Genomic DNA, 19,240 nt, shown 5'->3' with positions numbered 1-19,240 from the left:
ATATAGGGGGAGATAATCCCCCTCAGGAACAGTCATAGGGGAGGGAAATAATGGGAAAATGGGGGGGGGGGAGGGAGGAATGGGAGGATACAAGGGATGGGATAAACATTGAGATGTAACAAGATAAATTAAAAAAAAAAAAGAAAAAAAAAGATTATATAGTTAACAGAGGAGTACAATTCTCTTCCACACTGACACACTCCTTCTGTTTGGAGGAGGTGGTAGTCCTAGAAATAAGCACTGAATTTGCTTACCAGGGAACAGATTGCATATAATGGGAAATAAATAAAATATACTTAGTTACAAAAGTTTTCTCTTGCGTCTGTCTTCACAGATGCATTCTCCTATATGGCCCATTTTCTCTTGATAGATAGCAACAAAATTGTCAGACAGAAAATGATTTTTTTATTTTCACATAAATGCCTACACAGGAGAAATTGATTCTTTCCCTAAGTTTAATACTATCAAAGAGTTATAGGGTAAGGAGACAGAATAATTTTCTTAATAATTCAGTGTTTCTAGGTTAGATCTGGATTTTCTTCTCAGTAAAATAAATAAAAGCAATATTTGATATCTCATGCCTGACCAGATCAATTATTTATGAGCTTTTATACTAAATAGTAAAAATGTTTTATGTGTGATCATTGAGTGTTTGGTACTGGCCAAAGAAAGCTCCTTGTGTAGACTGTTAATTTTATGATATAAATCAGGCCCTAGAATAAAAAACACTTTCACCTTATATATTATTACCTAATAATCAATTTTTTGATCCAGTTTCCTCTTTGATAAAATCCACTCTTTCACATTTTGAAGGAACTAGATAACACATGAAAAAAACTCTTTATGGTCTTTAATGAGTAACATCTGTAAGAAACAGTTGTGGTTTAATTGTTATTACAATGAAGGAATTTCAGTAACGTGAGTTTTATGAAATGGAATTTCCCCGGCAATGAAGGATAGGAGAAATCTGAATAGAGCATCTGTGTGTATTTTACATTTTGTTCTATACAGACCTAAAAGACTGTGGGATATAAACTAAGCAGAAATTGAAGTAACTATTTTCAAAACAACTATCAATAATCAAGGCATAATGCTGCATTGAAAATAGTGTGAAAAGAAGAGATGAAATGGACATTTTTTTCTTTCCTCATAAACAGTACATAGTTTGATATAATCTACAACACCAACTGAATTCATGGCTTGGAAACGTACTCTGTGGCAGTAGTCATGACATCCATTCTGGGTACTTTCATCGATTTAAGAAGAATATATTTATTTGTATGATCTTGAGTATTTGATATCACTTGATATTTAGAATAAAGACAGGAATAGATACACATTTTAAAAAGATATATGCATAACACACATTGTTAACTTATGTCTTACTCTAAAATCCAACCTTGATATAGATCATGAAAATAAGCAACTCAAAGCACCTGCTGCTGCAAACAATAAACTGGAATGATCCAGATGGAAGCCATGAGGGATGCTCATTAGCTCATATCAACTCTCCACTGTGGATTACCAAAAATAGTTGTGGGAAGGAAGCTGCAAGTTGTGAATTGATGAGGTAGGGTATAAGCAGGACAAGATGAAATTTGGACTGTTATTTTGACTGTACACTTAGTTATAAATAAAACCTCAGTGATAGAGTGACATATGCAAGTTTGTTTATGTGTAATAACTTTAGCAATGAGAGACTTTTATACATCTCTAGCTCAACCAGATCTCCAACTTCTCTGTAAATTTTAGCACACTCTTTCTATTTCCCAATTATTTCCAGAATATAAAAGGAATTTGTTCATTAAGAAATTACACAATCTTTCTCTGCAGAACACCCATAGTCATTACCATCCTGTAGACCCTTATCAATTGTCAACATATTGCTGAATATTGGCACTGGAAAATCATTGGTTATAAAGTCTAATTTGTTTAATGTTACTTTGAAAAATAAATGTTTAATCTATAGAAAAACAATCACTAATTAGAACTTTAAATAATTTAAGTATTTCTGGTATGTATATAAGCCATGGAGTTCTATTGCTGTGGAAATATTCTCCAAAGGATATATGATTTGCAGTCTTTAAAAATTATGAAGTGTATCTTCTTCATATCTATGTAAGACAAGGCATAAGCAAATAAACAAGCATATTTTTATTACCAATGTGAAGAACAAAATCTTGAAGACTAAATTTGTTCTTGCCTTGTTTTCTTTCTTTTTTTTTTTATTAACTTAAGGACATTTTGAAATGACAATGATGCCATCTTCTGATCAGTCTATATAGTTAAAAGATGGCCACTCTTCAGAGAAATACCTATCCCACAATTCAAATGAATATAGAAATAATAAAACTATTATCACTTTTTATATTTTCCAGATTTTTGTGAAATGCAAACTTCATTTATGACCAGCTTTTGCTTTAGTGAAGTGTTTGGCGTGTAGTAAAATTTGCAGTTAATTAACATTCCACAACCATATTGTATTTGAAACAGTAAAATTTCAAAAGGTATTCTTATTCTGTGAACTACTGAGAATAAATATCTGTGCCTAGTTTTTGTGATGGCTGAGACTATTATTACTAATGTATAAAGTAGCTTAAAATATGTACATAATACCGTAGGCAAATGTAGTAGCTTAACTCAATTTTAAATATTTCTCTAATTAAAAAGAATTAATAATGGAATTATACTAAAAAAAATCCCTCTAGGGATATTTTTACTCTTTGAACTCTGACTTCTAAACTTAGAGACAGCAGCCTATAATTATATTATATAATTATTTGTTAATATTTTTAAAATATGTATAAATATTGTGTATGTTTTCTGGTGGAGTCATGAGCAAAAGCATCTGTTCACCTCAGATATGACACTGCCAGACTGAAGAAACAATTCCATCCAAGTCTAGCTTAATGAATCAGTGAGTTTATTTGAGGTTACATACAGAAGTACAGATGAGGGAGGTATTGCAGGATCTTTTGTGACTCAAAGTCAGCTGCATTACAGAAAAGCCTTCCCAGCTTTGAGGATAACTTGTTACGATGCAAATCTGAAGCTCCCTACATGATGTTTAGAAAGTTTGGACAGCCAAAGTCTATACTCTCCAGTAAATGTTACTGATAATGTATGCTGGGAATGTGGTGTTGTGAATCATCCAATTTTCGTGGAGCCTCTTGAGAATCACAAATCGTTTACTTCCTAATCCTTGAAATGTTTCAATTTGGAGGTGAGACTTACAGAACATGAAATTATATTAAAGTACTTGAAATTTAAAAAGTGATAATGGTTGACCATTCCCTCAATCTCTGCTCCATCTTTATCCTAGCACATTTTTTATGCAGAATAAATTTTGGGTCAAAGGTTTGTGGGTGGGTTGGTGTACCCCTTCATCTAGTAGGTGTCCTGTCTATTTAGGAGATGTACTGAAGTTCAAGGAAATGGCATCAGCACCAAGTTGGTTCTAATGAAGGCTTCATGACACATGTCTTCACAATAGTAGAAGTTTATATGACAAGGGTTATAGAATATTGCCAGACACTAAGAGAGACAGAAGAGTCTCCCAAGGATCTTCAATAATTTCCTCATTTGGTTATACTTCCTGAAGGTCTTAGCAACGTCCATATATTTCTACACTGAGTGTCAAAGTTCCTGTGCATGGTATTTTGAGAGCCAGCCATCAAACCAAATCAATGACTAGCTCAGTGATTTTTTAAAACGAAACAGTAGTCAACCTGGAGGCCCCAATTTTTGTTATATAACTAAAATCCTCTTTTGCTTTCTATATATCAAACTTAAAAATAATTTAATAATTTTCTATACATCTACAGGAGTCATTGGTGTTTTTAAATTTTATATGTGAGTGCATATAATCACATTGCTTAACATACATTTCTTTCTATTTTGTTGGAATTTTATGAAGATATGAACAATATTTCACCCTACCTGATGATGAAAATCAATGATATATACATGTATAAGATTTCTAGAATCTGTTTTTATTTTATATGCACATGTGTTTAAACTGCATGTATGTCTCTGTACCTTGTGCATGTAGTACCTATAAAGACTAGAAGAGGACACCCTGGGACTGAAATTACAAGCAGCTGTGAGCCATTATGTAGGTTCTGGTAATCAAACTCCAGTCCTCTAGAACAGCAAAAAGTACTCTTAACTGCTGAGCCATCTCTTATGCCTTTTTGTAATTTACTTATCTTGATTAACTAAAAAGTTCTGTTTATTGATAGTATTAGAAATAGAAGAAGGAGAAGCCTCCAAACTCCATGGCCAAGAATACATTTTCAACAAAATCATAAAAGAAAATTTGAAGTTTACAGAACTCAGAACAGATTGGGCCTAGAAAGAAAATCTTCCTACCACATAATAATTAAAACACTAAATGTACAGAACAAAGAAATAATATTAGAAGCTGTAAGAGAAAAAGGCCAAGTCACATATTAAGGCAAACCTATGAGAATTGCACATGACTCTTAACAGAGATTATGAATGACACAGGGTCTGGATGGATGTCATGCAGACACCAAGAGACCACAGAAGCCAACCCAGACTACTATACACAGTAAAAGTTTCAATCACCACAGATGGAGAAAACAAGATATTCCATGAGAAAGAAACAAACAAAAAACTTGAAACACTATGTAGCCACAAATCCAGTCCTACCGAAGATACTAGAAGAAAAAATCCAAAGCAAGACGGCTAACTACACTCAGGAAATAAATAACCCTACATCACAAAATCAAAAGAAAAGAAACACTCAGTCTCTACCACCACCAACATCAAAACACAGGAACTAACAACCATTTATCTTTACTATCTCTCAACATCAATGTCTAAACTCCCCAATAAAAAGAAATAGGCTAACAGAATGGATGAAGAAACAGGACTAGTCATTCTGCTAGGTAAACCTCAGCAATATAGACATTACCTTAGAGTACAGGACTGGAAAAAAGAACTCCAAGGAAATGAATCTAATATGGAATTTGAAGTAATTATTTTAGTATCTAATAAAATACATTCAACAAAAAATTTAAAAAGATGGAGAAGGATATTTCATACTTATCAAAAGAAAAATACACCAGATACAGGAGTACTAACATTCATAAAATAATTATTAATAAAGTTTAATCACACATTGAACTCCCAACTCATTAATAATGGAAGACATAAACATCCTACTCTCCCCAATAGACAGATCATCTAGATAGAAACTAAATGGAGAAATAATGAAACTATTAGATGTCATGAATCAAATGGATCTAACAGATGCCTACAGAATAATTTACCCAAACATTAAACAATTCACCTTTTTCTCAGTACTTTATGGAATCTTCTCCAAGATAGACCATATACTTGGTCACAAAGCAAACCTCAACAGACACAAGAAAATCAAAAAACCCCTTGTATCTCATCAGACCACCACGGGTTAAAAAGGGAACTAAACAGCAGCAGCCACAACAGAAAGCCTACAAACTCATGGAAACTGAACAATGCCTTATTCAATGAAATCTGGGTCAGAGATAAATTTTAAAAATGAAATTAAAGATTTCATAGAATTCAATGAAAATGAAGGCACAACATAATAAAACTTATGGGTAACAATGAAAGCAGTGCTAAGAGGAAAGTTCATAGCAGTAAGCACCTTCATGAAGAAACTGGAAAGATCCCATACTAGCAACTTAATAGCACAGTTGAAAGCTCAAAAACAAAAAGCAGACACAATCAAGAGGAGTAGTCAACTGGAAATAATGAATTTCAAGGCTGAAATAAGTAATTAGAAACAAAGAGAACAAGCCATAAAATCAAGCAAACCAAGAGCTGATTCTTTGAAAAAATCAACAGGATAGAAAAACACTTAGCCAAACTAATGAAAATGCAGAAGGAAAATATTCAAATCAACAAAATCAGAAATGAAGAGGGAGACATAATGAAAGACACCAAAGAAACTCAAAGAATCATTATGTCTTACCTCAGAAGCCCATATGCCACAAAATTTGAAAATATAAATTAAATGAACAATATTCTTGTTATTCACCAATTCCAAAAATTGACTCAAGATCAGATAAAGAATTGTAATATTTCTATATCTTCTAAGAAAGTAGAAGCAGTCATCAAAAGTCTCCCATCAAAAAAAGAATGTGCAGGGCCAGATATATTAAGTGCAGAATTCTACCAGACCTTCAAAGAAGAGCTAATACTAATTCTCTTCAAACTATTACACAAAATCCAAAGAGAAGAAGCATTACCAAACTTATTTTATTAGGCCACAGTCACATTGATACCTAAATCACAGGAAGTCCCAACAAAGAAAGAGGATTTTAGAACAATATCTCTTATAAACATTGATGCAAAAGTAATCAATTAAATACTCACAAACCAAATATAAGAACACATCAAAATATCATTCACCATGATCAAATAGGCTTCATCCCAGGCATGCATGGTGGTTTAATAAATGGAAATCTATTAAAATAATCCATCATATAAATAAACTGAAAGAAAAAACATGAACATCCAATTACATGCTTAACAAGCATTTGATAAATTCCACCATCCATTCATGCTAAACACTTGGAGAGATCAAGGATAAAAGGCCTGTACCTAAACATAATAAAGACAGTACACAGCCAGCCTATAGCCAACATCAAACTAAATGGAGAGAACCTGAAATCCATTCTCCTTAAATCAGGGACATGAAAAGGCTGTCCACTCTCTCCATATCTCTTTATTATAATCCTTGAAGTCTTTGGTAGAGTAATAAGACAATTAATGGAGATCAAAGGGATATAAATTGAAAAGGAATGAGTCAAAGTATCACTATTTTCAGATGATAGGATAATACACAACAATGACCCTAAAAATTCTACCAAGAGATTCCTATAGCTGGTTAATTCTTTCAGTAAAGTGTCTGGATACAAAATCAACTAAAAAAAAATCAGTAGTCCTCATTTACACAAAGACAAACAGGCTGAGAAAGAAATTGAAGAAATAGTACCCATAACAATAGTCCAAAAAAAAAGTATCTTTCTGTAACTTTAACCAAGCAAGTCAAAGACTTGTATGAAAAAAACTTCAAGTCTCTGAAGAAAGAAATTGAAGCTATCAGAAGATGGAAAGATCTCCCATGTCTCTCTTATCAAAACCTATCTACAGATTCAATGAAATTCCCATCAAAATGTCAACACTATCCTTTAAAGAACTTGAAAGAACAGTTCTCAAATTCATGTGGAAAAACAAGACAAAACAAATCCTGAAATGCTAAGACATTGCTATATAATAAAAGTGCTTCTGGATGTATCTCCTTACCTGATCTCAAGATGTACAATAGAGCAACAGTAATAAAAATAGCATAATATTGCAATAGAAACAGACAGGTGAATCACTGGAACTGAATCAAAGACCCAGAAATAAACCTCCCCACCTATGGATACTTTTTTTTTCTTTAACAAAGAAGCCAAAACTGTACAATGGAAAACAGATAACATCTTCAACAAATGGTGCTGGTCTAACATGTTGTCTATATGTAGAAAAATGCAAATAGACACTTATTTATCATGTGGCACAAATCTAAATTCAAAGTCAATTAAAGATCTCAACATAAAACCAGACACATTAAATCTGGTCTAGGAAAAATTGGCAAAGAGCCTTTAGCTCATTGGCACAGGAGAAAACTTCCTGAACAGAACAACAATAGCTCAGGCTCTAAGATCAACAATTAATGAGTGGGACCTCATGAAACTATGAAGCTTTTGTAAGGCAAATGACACTGCCAACAGAACAAAACAACAGACTGGGAAAAGATCTTCACCAATCATACACCTGACAAAGGGCTAATAACAAACTCAAGAAATTAAACACTACAAATCTAAATAATCCAGTTCAAAATGGAGTAGAGAAATAAACAATTCTCAAAAGGGACATCAAATGTCTGAGAAACACTTAAAGAAATGCTCAACACCTTTTATCATCAGGGAAATGCAAATCAAAACAACTCTGAGATTCCATCATACACCCCTCAGAAAAGCTAAGATAAAAATCTCAAGTGACAGCACATGCTGGTGAGAATGTGAAGAAAGGGGAGCACCCCTCCATTGTTGGTGGGAGTGCAAACCACTTTGGAAATCAAGCTGGCATTCTCTCAGAAAAGTAGGAATACCTGAAGATCAAGCTACACTACTTCTGGGCGTATACTCAAAAGATGTTTCACCTTAAATAAGTACAATTACACAACAATGCTCGGAGAAGCGTTATTTGTAACAGCCAGAATCTGGAAATAATATAGATGCCCCTCAACCAAAGGATGGATAAACAAACAGTGGTATATTTACACAATGGAAAAAGATTTAGCTATTCCATGCTGGTGAGGATGAGGAGGATGGGAACACTCCTCCATTGCTGGTGGGAATGGAAACTTTTAAAACAACTTTGGAAATCAATCTGGTGCTATCTCAGAAAATTAGAAATAACTCTACCTCAAGACCCAGGAATGCCTTAAAGATGCTCCACCATACAATAAGGATATTTACTCAACCATGTTCATAGCAGCCTTGTTTGTAATAGCCAGAATCTGGAAACAACCTTGATGCCCCTTAACCAAAGAATGGATAAAGAAACTATGTTTTTTTTTTTCACAATGGAATACTATTCAGCTATCAAAAAACAAGGAAACCTTGAAATATGCAGGCAAATGGATGGAACTAGAGACAGTCATCCTAAGTAAATTAATCCAGACCCAAAAAAGCAAACATTTCATTTACTCACTCATAAGCAGATATTAGCTACTTAATACAGGATAGCCACGTTACAATATAGAGACTGATGTGCCACCCTAGGTCCATGTATGATGTGGACCTAAACCTTCTGCTCAGATGTACTAGATAGGCATCACAGTCTCCTTGTGGATCATAAAATACGGAGAGTAGGGAATACTTCTGACATGGACTCGGCTATCCCAACATTGACCACTTTCCCCTTGGCAGGGTGGCATTGATAGGCCACAGAGGAAGAGGACATATGTAGTACAGATGACATTGGATAAGCTAAGGTCAGATGTTAGGTGAGCAGAGTTCCCCTTTCTGAGGACTAGGGAAGGGAGAGAAAGCAGATGAGGGAGAGGGTGGGATCAAGAGGTGATGAGGGGGAGGGGATACAATTGGGATATAAAGAATTCAAACAGGAGAACAAGCAGGTAACTTATATTGCTAATACCACTACATGGAGATAGCTCTGAGACTGGCTGAGACATGAATGTCTATACATGGACAAGGCTTCATGTTGGACATAGAATCCCTGTGACTTATTATTACATGCTATTTGTCATATGTTATAAATAAAGGTTTACAGTTGTCTTACTTCTGCTCATACAAGTGCAGAGAACCAGGCTTAATTTTTCTGTGCATCCAGCACAACTCATACATTTATAATTTTAAGATTGTATAATGCTTGTGAGAAATTACATGTTTTCAGAAGAAAATAACCAGACACTGACTCTGGATCAGATCTGACAGGATTTATTCCTCTCAGCATTCTGGATGTTGACATTCTTTAACTTTCTTTTGGTTTTTTTCTTCCTTTTTTAAAATTAATTTATTCATATTACATCTCAATTGTTAACCCATCCCTTGTATCCTCCCATTCCTTCCTCCATCCCCGCTTCCCTCTCCCTCCCTTCCCTATGTCTGTGACTGAGTTGAACCTCCCCCCCCCCATATATGCTTTTAAGGTATCGAGTCTCTTCTTGGTAGCTTGCTATCCTTTCTCTGAGTGCCACCATGCCTCCCCATCCAGGAGATGTGGTCAGAGATGGGGCACCAGAGTTTGTGTGAAAGTCAGATCTCCTTCTCCACTCAACGGTGGAGAATGTCCTGTCCATAGGCTAGTCGGGGTAGGGGTTCAAAGTTTACTGCCTATATTTTCCTTGGCTAGTGCCATAGTTTGAGGAGGACCCCAGGGCCCAGATCTGCCTGTCTTACAGTTCCTCTTGTAGGTCCCCAGGACCCTCTGGATCCTTCTATTTCCTCATTCTCTCAGGCTTCTCTCACATAAAATCTCAATAGGATGTCCTCTCCTCTGACCCACTTTCCTGGTGAGTAAAGTTTTTCAAGGGATCTGCTCCCTTGGACTAGTGTCTCGATATAAGTGAGTATATACCATTTAACTCTTTTTGCTTCTAGGTGAACTCACTCATTAGGATAATTTCTAGTTCAATCCATTTGTCCACATATTTTGGAAATTCCTTGTTAATAGCTGAGTAGTATTCCATAGTGTAAATGTACCACAGTTTCTTTATCCATTCTTCTACTGAGGCACACTTAGGCTGTTTCCATGTTCTGGCTATTATGAATAAGGCAGCTATGAACACGGTTGAGCATATGTCCCTCTTGTGTGGTAGAGCATCTTCTAGGTATATTTTAAGGAGTGGAATAGCTGGGCCTTGAGGAAGCCCTATTCCACTTTTTCTGAGAAAGTGCCAGCTAGATTTCCAAAGTGGTTGTACTAGTTTGCATTTCCACCAGCAATGAAGGAGTGTTCCTCTCTCTCCACATCCTTGCCAGCATGTGATATCAGTTGAAGTATTGATCTTAGTCATTTGGATGGGTGTAAGATGGAATCTCAGTGTCGTTTTGATTTCCATTTCTCTGATGACTAAGGAGGCTGAGCATTTCTGCAAGTGTTTCTCAGCCATTTGATATTCCTCTGTTTAGTTCTGAGCCCCATTTCTCTATTGGGTTATTAGGTTTGGTGGCATTTAATTTCTTGAGTTCTTTATGTATTTTGGATATTAGACCTTTGTAAGATGATGGGTTGCTGAAGATCATTTCCCAGTCTGTAGGCTGTCGCTTTCTTCTCTTGACAGTGTCACCTTTCTTACAGAAGCTTCTCTGCCTCGTGAGGTCCCATTTATTAATTGTTGACCTTAAGGCCTGGGCTGTGGGTATTCTGTTCAGGAAGTTGTCTCCTGTGTCTGTGTGTTCCAGGCACTTCCTCACTTTTTCCTCTAACTGAATTAATGTCTCTGGTTTTAGGTTGAGGTCTTTAATCCACTTGGATTTGAGTTTTGTGCATGGTGACAAATAGGAGTCTAATTGCATTTTTCTACATGTAGACATCCAGTTAGACCAGCACCATTTATTGAAGATGCTGTCATTTTTTTCAATTGAATGGATTTGGTTTCTTTGTCAAAAATAAATTGAACAAATGTGTGTGGATTCATTTCTGAATCCTCAATTCAATTTTATTTATCCACCAGCATATTGCTGTGCCAGTACCATTCTGTTTAATTGCTGTTGCTCTATAGTACAGCTTGAGATCAGTTATGGAGATTAATCCAGAGGATCTTTTATTGTATAGGATTGTTTTTGCTATTCTAGGATTTTTATTTCTCCATATGAAGTTGAGAATTGATCTTTCAATATCTTCAAAATATTTTGTAGGTATTCTGATAGGGATTGTGTTGAATCTGTAAATTGCTTTTGCTAAGATAGCCATTTCTACTATGTTAATTCACCTGATCCACAAACAAGGTAGATCCCTAGTTCTTCTGATATCCTCTTCAATCTCTTTCTTCAGAGATTTAAAGTTTTTTTCAAATAAGTCCTTCACTTGCTTGGTTAGGGTTATTCCTAGATATTTTATATTGCTTGTGGCTATCGTGAAGGGAGTAATTTTCCTAATTTCTTCTTCTGCCTGTTTGTCGTTCGTATATATGAAAGCTACTGACTTTTTTTTTAGTTTATTTTGTATCCTGCCAATTTTCTGAAGGTGTTAATCAGCTGTAGGTGTTCTCTGGTGGAAGTTTGGCGGTCTCTTATATACACTATTATATCATCTGCCAATAGGGATAATTTGACTCCTTCCTTTCCCATTTGGATCCCCTTGTTCTCCTTTTGATGTCTTATTGCTCTGGCTAGAACTTAAAGAACTATATTAAAGAGATATGGAGAAAGTGGGCAACCTTGTCTGGTCCCCGATTTAGAGGGATTTCCTTGAGTATCTCTCTATTTAATTTAATGTTGACTATTGGTTTGCTGTATATAGCCTTTATTATGTTTAGATAAGTGCCTTGCATTCTCGATCTCTCCAGAACTTTAAACATAAATGGGTGTTGGATTTTGTCAAATGCTTTTTCTGCATCTAAAGAGATAATCATGTGGTTTTTCTCTTTCAATTTGTTTATATGGTGGATTACATTGATGGATTTCCATATGTTAAACCATCTCTGCATGCCTGGAACGAAGCCTACCTGGTCATGGTGAATGATGTCCTTGATATGCTGTTGTATTCACTTTGCGAGTATTTTGTTGAGTATTTTTGCATCAATGATCATAAGAGAAATTGGTCTGAAATTCTCTTTTTTTGTTGGGTCTTTGTGGGGTTTAGGTATCAATGTGACTGTGGCCTCATAAAAGAAATTTGGTAATGTTCCGTCCATTTCTATCTTTTGGAATAGCTTGAATAGTATCGGTATTAGCTCCTCTTTGAAGGACTGGTAGAATTCTACCCTGAAACCATCTGGCCCTGTTTTTTTTTTTTTTTTTTTTTTTTTTGGTTGGGAGACTATCAATGGTTGCTTCTATTTCCATAGGCAAAATAGGGTTATTTAATTTGATTATCTGATCTCGATTCATTTTTGGCAAATGGAATCGGTCCAGAAATTTGTCCATTTCCCATACATTTTCAAATTTTGTGGCATAAATGCCTTTAAAGTAGGTTCTTACGATTCTTTGTATTTCTTCGGTGTCTGTTGTTATGGCTCCCTTTTCATTTCTGATTTTCTTTATTTGGATAGTGTTTCTCTGTCTTTTAGTTAGATTGGCTAGCAGTTTGTCTATCTTGTTAATTTTCTCAAAGAACCAGCTCTTGGTTTTGATGATTCTTTGTATTGTTCTCTTTGTTTCTAATTTATTTATTTCAGCCCTGAGTTTGATTATTTCTAGGCATCAACTCCTCTTGGGTGTTTCAGATTCTTTTTTTCCTATGGCTTCCAGCTGTGTTGTTAAGTTGTTTATGTGAGATGTTTTCATTTTCTTTTTAAAGGCACTTAGTGCTATAAATTTTCCTCTTAGCACTGCTTTCAATGTGTCCCACAAATTTGGGTATGTTGTTCCATCATTTTCATTGAATTTCAGGAAGTCTTTTATTTCTTCCTTTATTTCTTCCGTGACCCATGTCTCATTAAGTAGAAAGTTGTTTAGTTTCCATGTGTGAGTAGGCATTTTGTTATTTCTGTTGCTGTTGAAGTCCAGCCTTAGACCATGGTGATCTTATAAGATACAAGGTATTATTTCAATCTTCTTGTATCTGTTGAGGTTTGCTTCATGACCAACTATGTGATCAATTTTAGAGAACGTTCCATGAGGTGCTGAGAAAAAGGTATAATACTTTTTGTTTGTGTGAAAAGTTCTGTAGATATCTGTTAAATTCATTTGATTCATGACATTGGTTAATGAAGTTATTTCCCAGCTTAGTTTTTGATTCAAAGACCTATCCTTGAGTGAAAGTGGGGTGTTGAAGTCTCCCACTATTAATGTGTGGGTATCGATGATGAGTGGCTCAAGCTTTATTAACAGCTCTTTTACAAATGTGAGAGGCCTTGTATTAGGAGCATAGATGTTCAAAATCATGATGTCTTCCTGGTTGACTTTACCTTTGATGAGTATGAAGTGTCCTTACTCATCCCTTTTGATTAATTTTGGTTGAAAGTCTATTTTATCAGATATTAGTATGGCTATCCCAGCTTGCTTCTTGTGACCATTTGCTTGAAATATTTTTCCCCAAACTTTTACTCTGAGGCAATGTCTGTGGTTGTGGTTGAGATGTGTTTCTTGATTGCAGAAGAATGTTGGGTTATATTTATGCATCCATTCAGTTAGTCTGTGACTTTTTATTAGAGAATTGAGACCATTGACATTGAGAGATATTAATGACCAGTGAGTGCTAAGTCTCTTCATTTTTGCTATTTGGTATAGTCGAGATTTTGTGAGGTTGTGATTTTGCAATGGCATAGTTACCTATTTCCTATGTAGTTTTGCTTGTAGTTTGACACTTTGGGGTGGAGTTTTCCTTCTAGTACCTTCTGTAAAGCCAGATTTGTGGCTAGGTACTGTTTGAATTTGTTTTTTCATGGAATATCTTGTTTTCTCCGTCAATGGTTATTGGTAGTTTCACTGGATGTAGTAATCTTGCCTGGCATCTGTGTTGTATTAGGGTTTGCAAGACCTCTGTCCAAGCCCTTCTGGCTTTCATGGTTTCTGCTGAGAAGTCTGGAGTAGTTCTGATAGCTTTGCCATCATATGTTATTCGGCCTTTTTCTCTTGCCGCTTTTAATACTTTTTCCTTGTTCTGTATATTTTGTGTTTTTATTATTATGTGGCAGGAAGATTTTCTTTTCTGGTCTATCCTATTTGGTGTTCTGTAGGCCTCTTGTATTCTCATACGCATCTTCTTCTTGAAATTGGGGAAATTTTCTTCTATGATTTTGTTGAAGATATTTTCTGGGCTGTGGAGTCAGTTGTCCCCTCTTTCCTGAATACCTATTATTCTCAAGTTTCGTCTTTTCATGGTGTCTTTGATTTCTTGGAGGTCCTTTTCAGGAACTTTTCAGATTTAGCATTTTCTTTGGTGGTTGTTTCGAGTTCTATGAGTTTTTCTTTAAGACCTGATATTTGTTCTTCCATTTCTTGCATTCTGTTAGATAATGTCACCTCTGAGATGCTTGCTTTCTTTTTCTGTTGCCTCTCAATCACGTTTTTCTTCCGTGTGTTCCTTTATGATAGCTTCCATTTTTATCTTCAGGTCTTGAACTGTTTTAATGATTTCCTTCATCTGGTTATTTGTATTTTTCTGAAATTCTTCAAGTGACTCTTTATATGACTCTTTTAAATCTTCAGCCCTCTTGTTTGCCTCCTCCTGCATTTGTTTACAGATTTTATTTGTTTCTTCCATTATCATCTTCCTTACTAAGGACTTGTGGTCATTTTCTTGTATATCAATTGTTGTTGGGTTCTCCAGGTTGTTTTCATTGGGATTGCTGGCATCTGGAGATGCAAACCTATTTTGGTTTTTGTTAGCTTTCTTTTGCTGTCCTCTTGTCATTTTGGTGACTCTGATGTTGGGAGGTAGTTTGTAGTGACCTTCCCTGGTTGATAGGGGCTAGTTGATGACTGATTATAGGTAGGGTGACCTTGCCTGTGGGGATCAGGGATTAACTTTATTTGTTAGGTGTGGAGATAGGGGTTGAAAAGAAAGAAGGAGGATATAGAAATATGTAGGGATGACAGAACAAAAAGTAGATTATTAAATCTACTCCTTAACTTAAGGCCTTAATTGTTACTCACAAATAACGTTATTTTTAATTCACTCATATATAATTTTATATATTAATGCAAAATAAGTTTAAATTTGATATATTGATATAGAATTCAAATTTAAAATTATTCTCTTTTTTTTTTTTTTTTTTTTTTTTTGGGAGACGAAATAACTGAACGGCTGGGCGTTTATTACAAAAGGTGGGCTTCTGCTCCCTTCCTATGTTCTGTGTTCTCCCTTTATGTCAGTGACAGAACAGTAAAATGATCAGAGAGCTGCAAGATTAAATAACAAGTTCGTCACATACTTTGGAACATAATATAAGAGGTGGAAGAATAGTTCCTAACACAATGTGAATCAGGAGTTCCTCAAATTTGCACATTTTCCTCCTTGTTTGTTTACATAATTTAGAATATATGTACAGAATGACCCTAAAGTATTGATTCATATGGAATTCACAGTCCTGAAGACACACATTCCACAATTTTCTAAAAAGGACAGGCCTCTGGCCCCAAAACTCCAACAACATGATTCAATATGCAACGCCACACCCTTGAAACAAAGAACCTTTGCCTTTTCTCTAGCTCTAGTCTTCTGCTGAGGTAACTCCAGGAACCCGGCTAAAACAGAGACCAAGCTTGCAAGAATAAGGCCACGTAGCTATGATTCTAGGGTTGAAAGCTCCACACTGGAATGTCTGAGCTAAGTCACAGTCCATGAACGGAAGACTGCTTCTAGGAGTCAGTCAAACGTGAGCGAGGTCGGAGGAGAACAAGCTGACAACCACTGTAGAAAGGACGAGGACTTCCAGAAGCCACAGCACATTTCGAGCTTCCCACCTGGGTAGAGGCATGCTCCATCTATGGCGGGCCTGTAGTGCCATCTGGCCTGAGCGCTGCTCCGACGCCTTAGTGGTGAGCCACTGTCTGCGAAGGTGCTATCAAGGCGTTGCACCAGTCGTTTCATCAAACTTGCATGATTCTGCTTCCTGCTCACTTAGCTCTTAATTAAGGCTGAAGAACAAGAGTCCAGGACCAACTTAAGGTTGGAGAGCTAGCTAAGCCGACAAGCCCAACAAAGACGCTGGCAGGTTCGTTTTTCCTTTCAGTACCTTCACAAAATTCATAAAAATCATCAGTTATGTGCTGGAGCATCTTCTGGGTATATTCCAAGGAGTGGAATAGCTGGGTCTTGAGGAAGCCCTATTCCCAGTTTTCTGAGATAGCACCAAATAGATTTCCAAAGTGGCTGTACTAGTTTGCATTCCCACCAGCAATGAAGGAGTGTTCCTCTCTCCCCACATCCTCGCCAGCATGTGGTGTCGCTTGAGTTTTTGATCTTAGCCATTCTGATGGGTGTAATATGAAATCTCAGAGTTGTTTTGATCATGTCCCCTGGAGGGGGAGACCTGGTGGCACTCAGAGGAAGGATAGCAGGTAGCCAAGAAGAGACTTGATACCCTATGAGAATATACAGGGGAAGGTAATCCCCCTCAGGAACAGTCATAGGGGAGGAGAATAATGGGAAAATGGGGGGGGAGGAATGGGAGGATACAAGGGATGGGATAAACATTGAGATGTAACAAGAATAAATTAATTTTAAAAATAAATAAATAAATAAATAAAAAATCATCAGTTACTGTAGTGTACAAAAATAATTCGCCCCTTACTCGCCAGTGTCTGGGGCAGCCGGCAGTGTTTCAGGGTGGCTCACAAGCTGAGACTCCACTGGGGCTTAGGCAACACCACACAAGTGAACTGAAGATCAGCGGGCCCTCGTGGGCGTCCCAGGCCATTCTCTTCTGCGGGCACCAGTCACTCACTCAGTATGTGAGTTTGTCTCCTTTGCACAAGTGAGAATACTTCCCTCACTATTAATGGTGAGATAAACTGAATTGTACAACTTGCCATAAGAATGAAAAAGTAGAAAACCCACATCCATCCTGGGTTGTCCTGGATCAAAGACACCAGATACTGGCCCACAGCAGCACCGATACTCCCAGTCCCATCCACAATTCCTGTGACTGTTGCCAGAGCCTCGCTGCTCCCTTTTATCAGTTCTTGGTGACCCAAGTCTGCAGAAATGGCTGAACTGATCATATTGGACGGTCCACCAATAAAAACCCTGTAATGGTCATCAGGAGTGCATTGATGGACTTATTGTTTGGAGAGCGGCTATAGCCAACAAGGGACCCGACGGCCAGGAGCAGGCTAAGGGCCAGCACGGGGGCTCTCTTCTGCAGCATGTCGGAGATGAAGCCTTGCAGAGTCCCACCTACGATGCCACCGACGTCGTACCAAATGGACAACTTGTCAGCTTCGGCTTCCTTCCACCCGAAGTTGTTACTCAGATAAAAGGGCAACCAGAAGAAGAAGGAGTAGTTCACCAGCTTCAGGCAGGCATAGGCCAGCGAGTACGGGATGACTCCAGGAAGGCAGCAAGCCTGATGGAAGCTTATTGCCTTCACTTGGGTGGCAGCCCTGTCCTCCTGGACTGAATAATTAGGCTCATTGTCATCTTCATTTTCAGCGCCGCTAATGAGTGGCCTGTGTGAATCTTCTTCGGAGCTTTCTTCTGCCTCAATACTTGGGAGACCAATTTCTTCTGGTGACACTAGTAGTCCAAAGAAGATGATGATCCCACCAGCATACTGCACAGACGCGGTCACCAGAAAGGCATACTCATAACCGTACTGCAGAACAGATGAGGCGGAAGCACAGGCACTCCAGAGACCTTTAAAGACAACTCCTCAGCACGAGCGCAGACGAGCACATGCCAAAAGACAGAACCCATCGCAAATTCAGCCGGTCCCCGATGATGCCGCTGATGAAGAGGCCCACAGCATAGGAGAACAAAAAAACAGTATCTAGTGTTCCAAGAAAAAGAGTTGCTTCCTCTGTGCTGGGGAACAAATGGTTGCTGCTCCAGATCTCTGCGGGAAGGTCAGCTGATGTGTTAAAAGCATTTGGAGTCCACTGCTTGGAAATACTGACTTTGACATTGCTAAATGTCTTTCTTGACGCATGGAGCAATGAGTAACTGAAGAAGGTAAGCAGGAACACAGCAACATGGTGGTGGCCGAAGCCGCTGAGCAGAGCGCTCCTCTGCAAAAGGCGGGGCCAGGCCATGCTCTTCCTGCCTCCCTCTTCCTTGGCCTCCAAGTCTTACCGGTGACTGAGTTACATTGTTTCTTCTTTCTGAGACCCGCCGGAGTGCCCGCTCCGCTAGACTCCGCTGCTCGCCGCCCCTGCCGCCACCTCACCCAGCGCGATGTCTTAAAATTATTCTTTACACACATTACATATATTGTTATTCCAAAATGTGGTATTGTACCCATACAAATAAATTATAATATAAGGTTTACTTCCAGTACCTTGAAAGTGTTATTGCAGGCTTTTTATAATAAGTAATAAAAAACAAATTGCCCCAGACAGGTGGAAAGTGAATGCCTATTTTTGAAGATACCATGTATTTCAGAAACAGGGTAGAGAGAACAGTAAGTTGGAACTGACCTGAGTGTCTCCTTTTGAACTAGCATAAGGTACCATGGGAGACGCCAAAGAGGGAGGCAATCAATAGATTTATTACAACTTGATCTTAAGGAGTTAAATAAAATCAACAAAAATAGACATGCTAAACACAACTTGGAAAAGAATATTAACAATGGATTTGTTAATACGGATTAGGAATGCTCAACAGGTCTCTAACTTACACAAATAACTACAAACAACACACTTAGTGTAATAGAAATAGTCTTCTCCAAGGAAGAACACACATTGGCTGTCCAATACAAAATAGTCAAATGGATATTTTATTTATTTGATTAATTTCTCTTGTGTATTAGCTACAAGATTTATTTTTAGTACTGCAGAAAGAATGTGTTGTTTTATTCATGCTAGACAAGCACTCTACCTTTGAGCTG

General features: G+C 37.1%; 1 pseudogene; it reads right to left on the bottom strand.

Annotated features, from left to right (window-relative positions):
- Positions 1-17,132: 17,132 nt before the first annotated feature.
- LOC127184721 (sugar phosphate exchanger 3-like) lies at positions 17,133-18,537 on the bottom strand (annotated as a pseudogene).
- Positions 18,538-19,240: the final 703 nt, after the last annotated feature.

The sequence above is a fragment of the Acomys russatus genome, chromosome X (genome assembly GCF_903995435.1).
Source record: "Acomys russatus chromosome X, mAcoRus1.1, whole genome shotgun sequence".
NCBI lineage: Eukaryota > Metazoa > Chordata > Mammalia > Rodentia > Muridae > Acomys > Acomys russatus.
The sequence above is the reverse complement of the archived record's forward strand: the minus strand, read 5'-3'. Positions and strand labels throughout refer to the sequence as shown.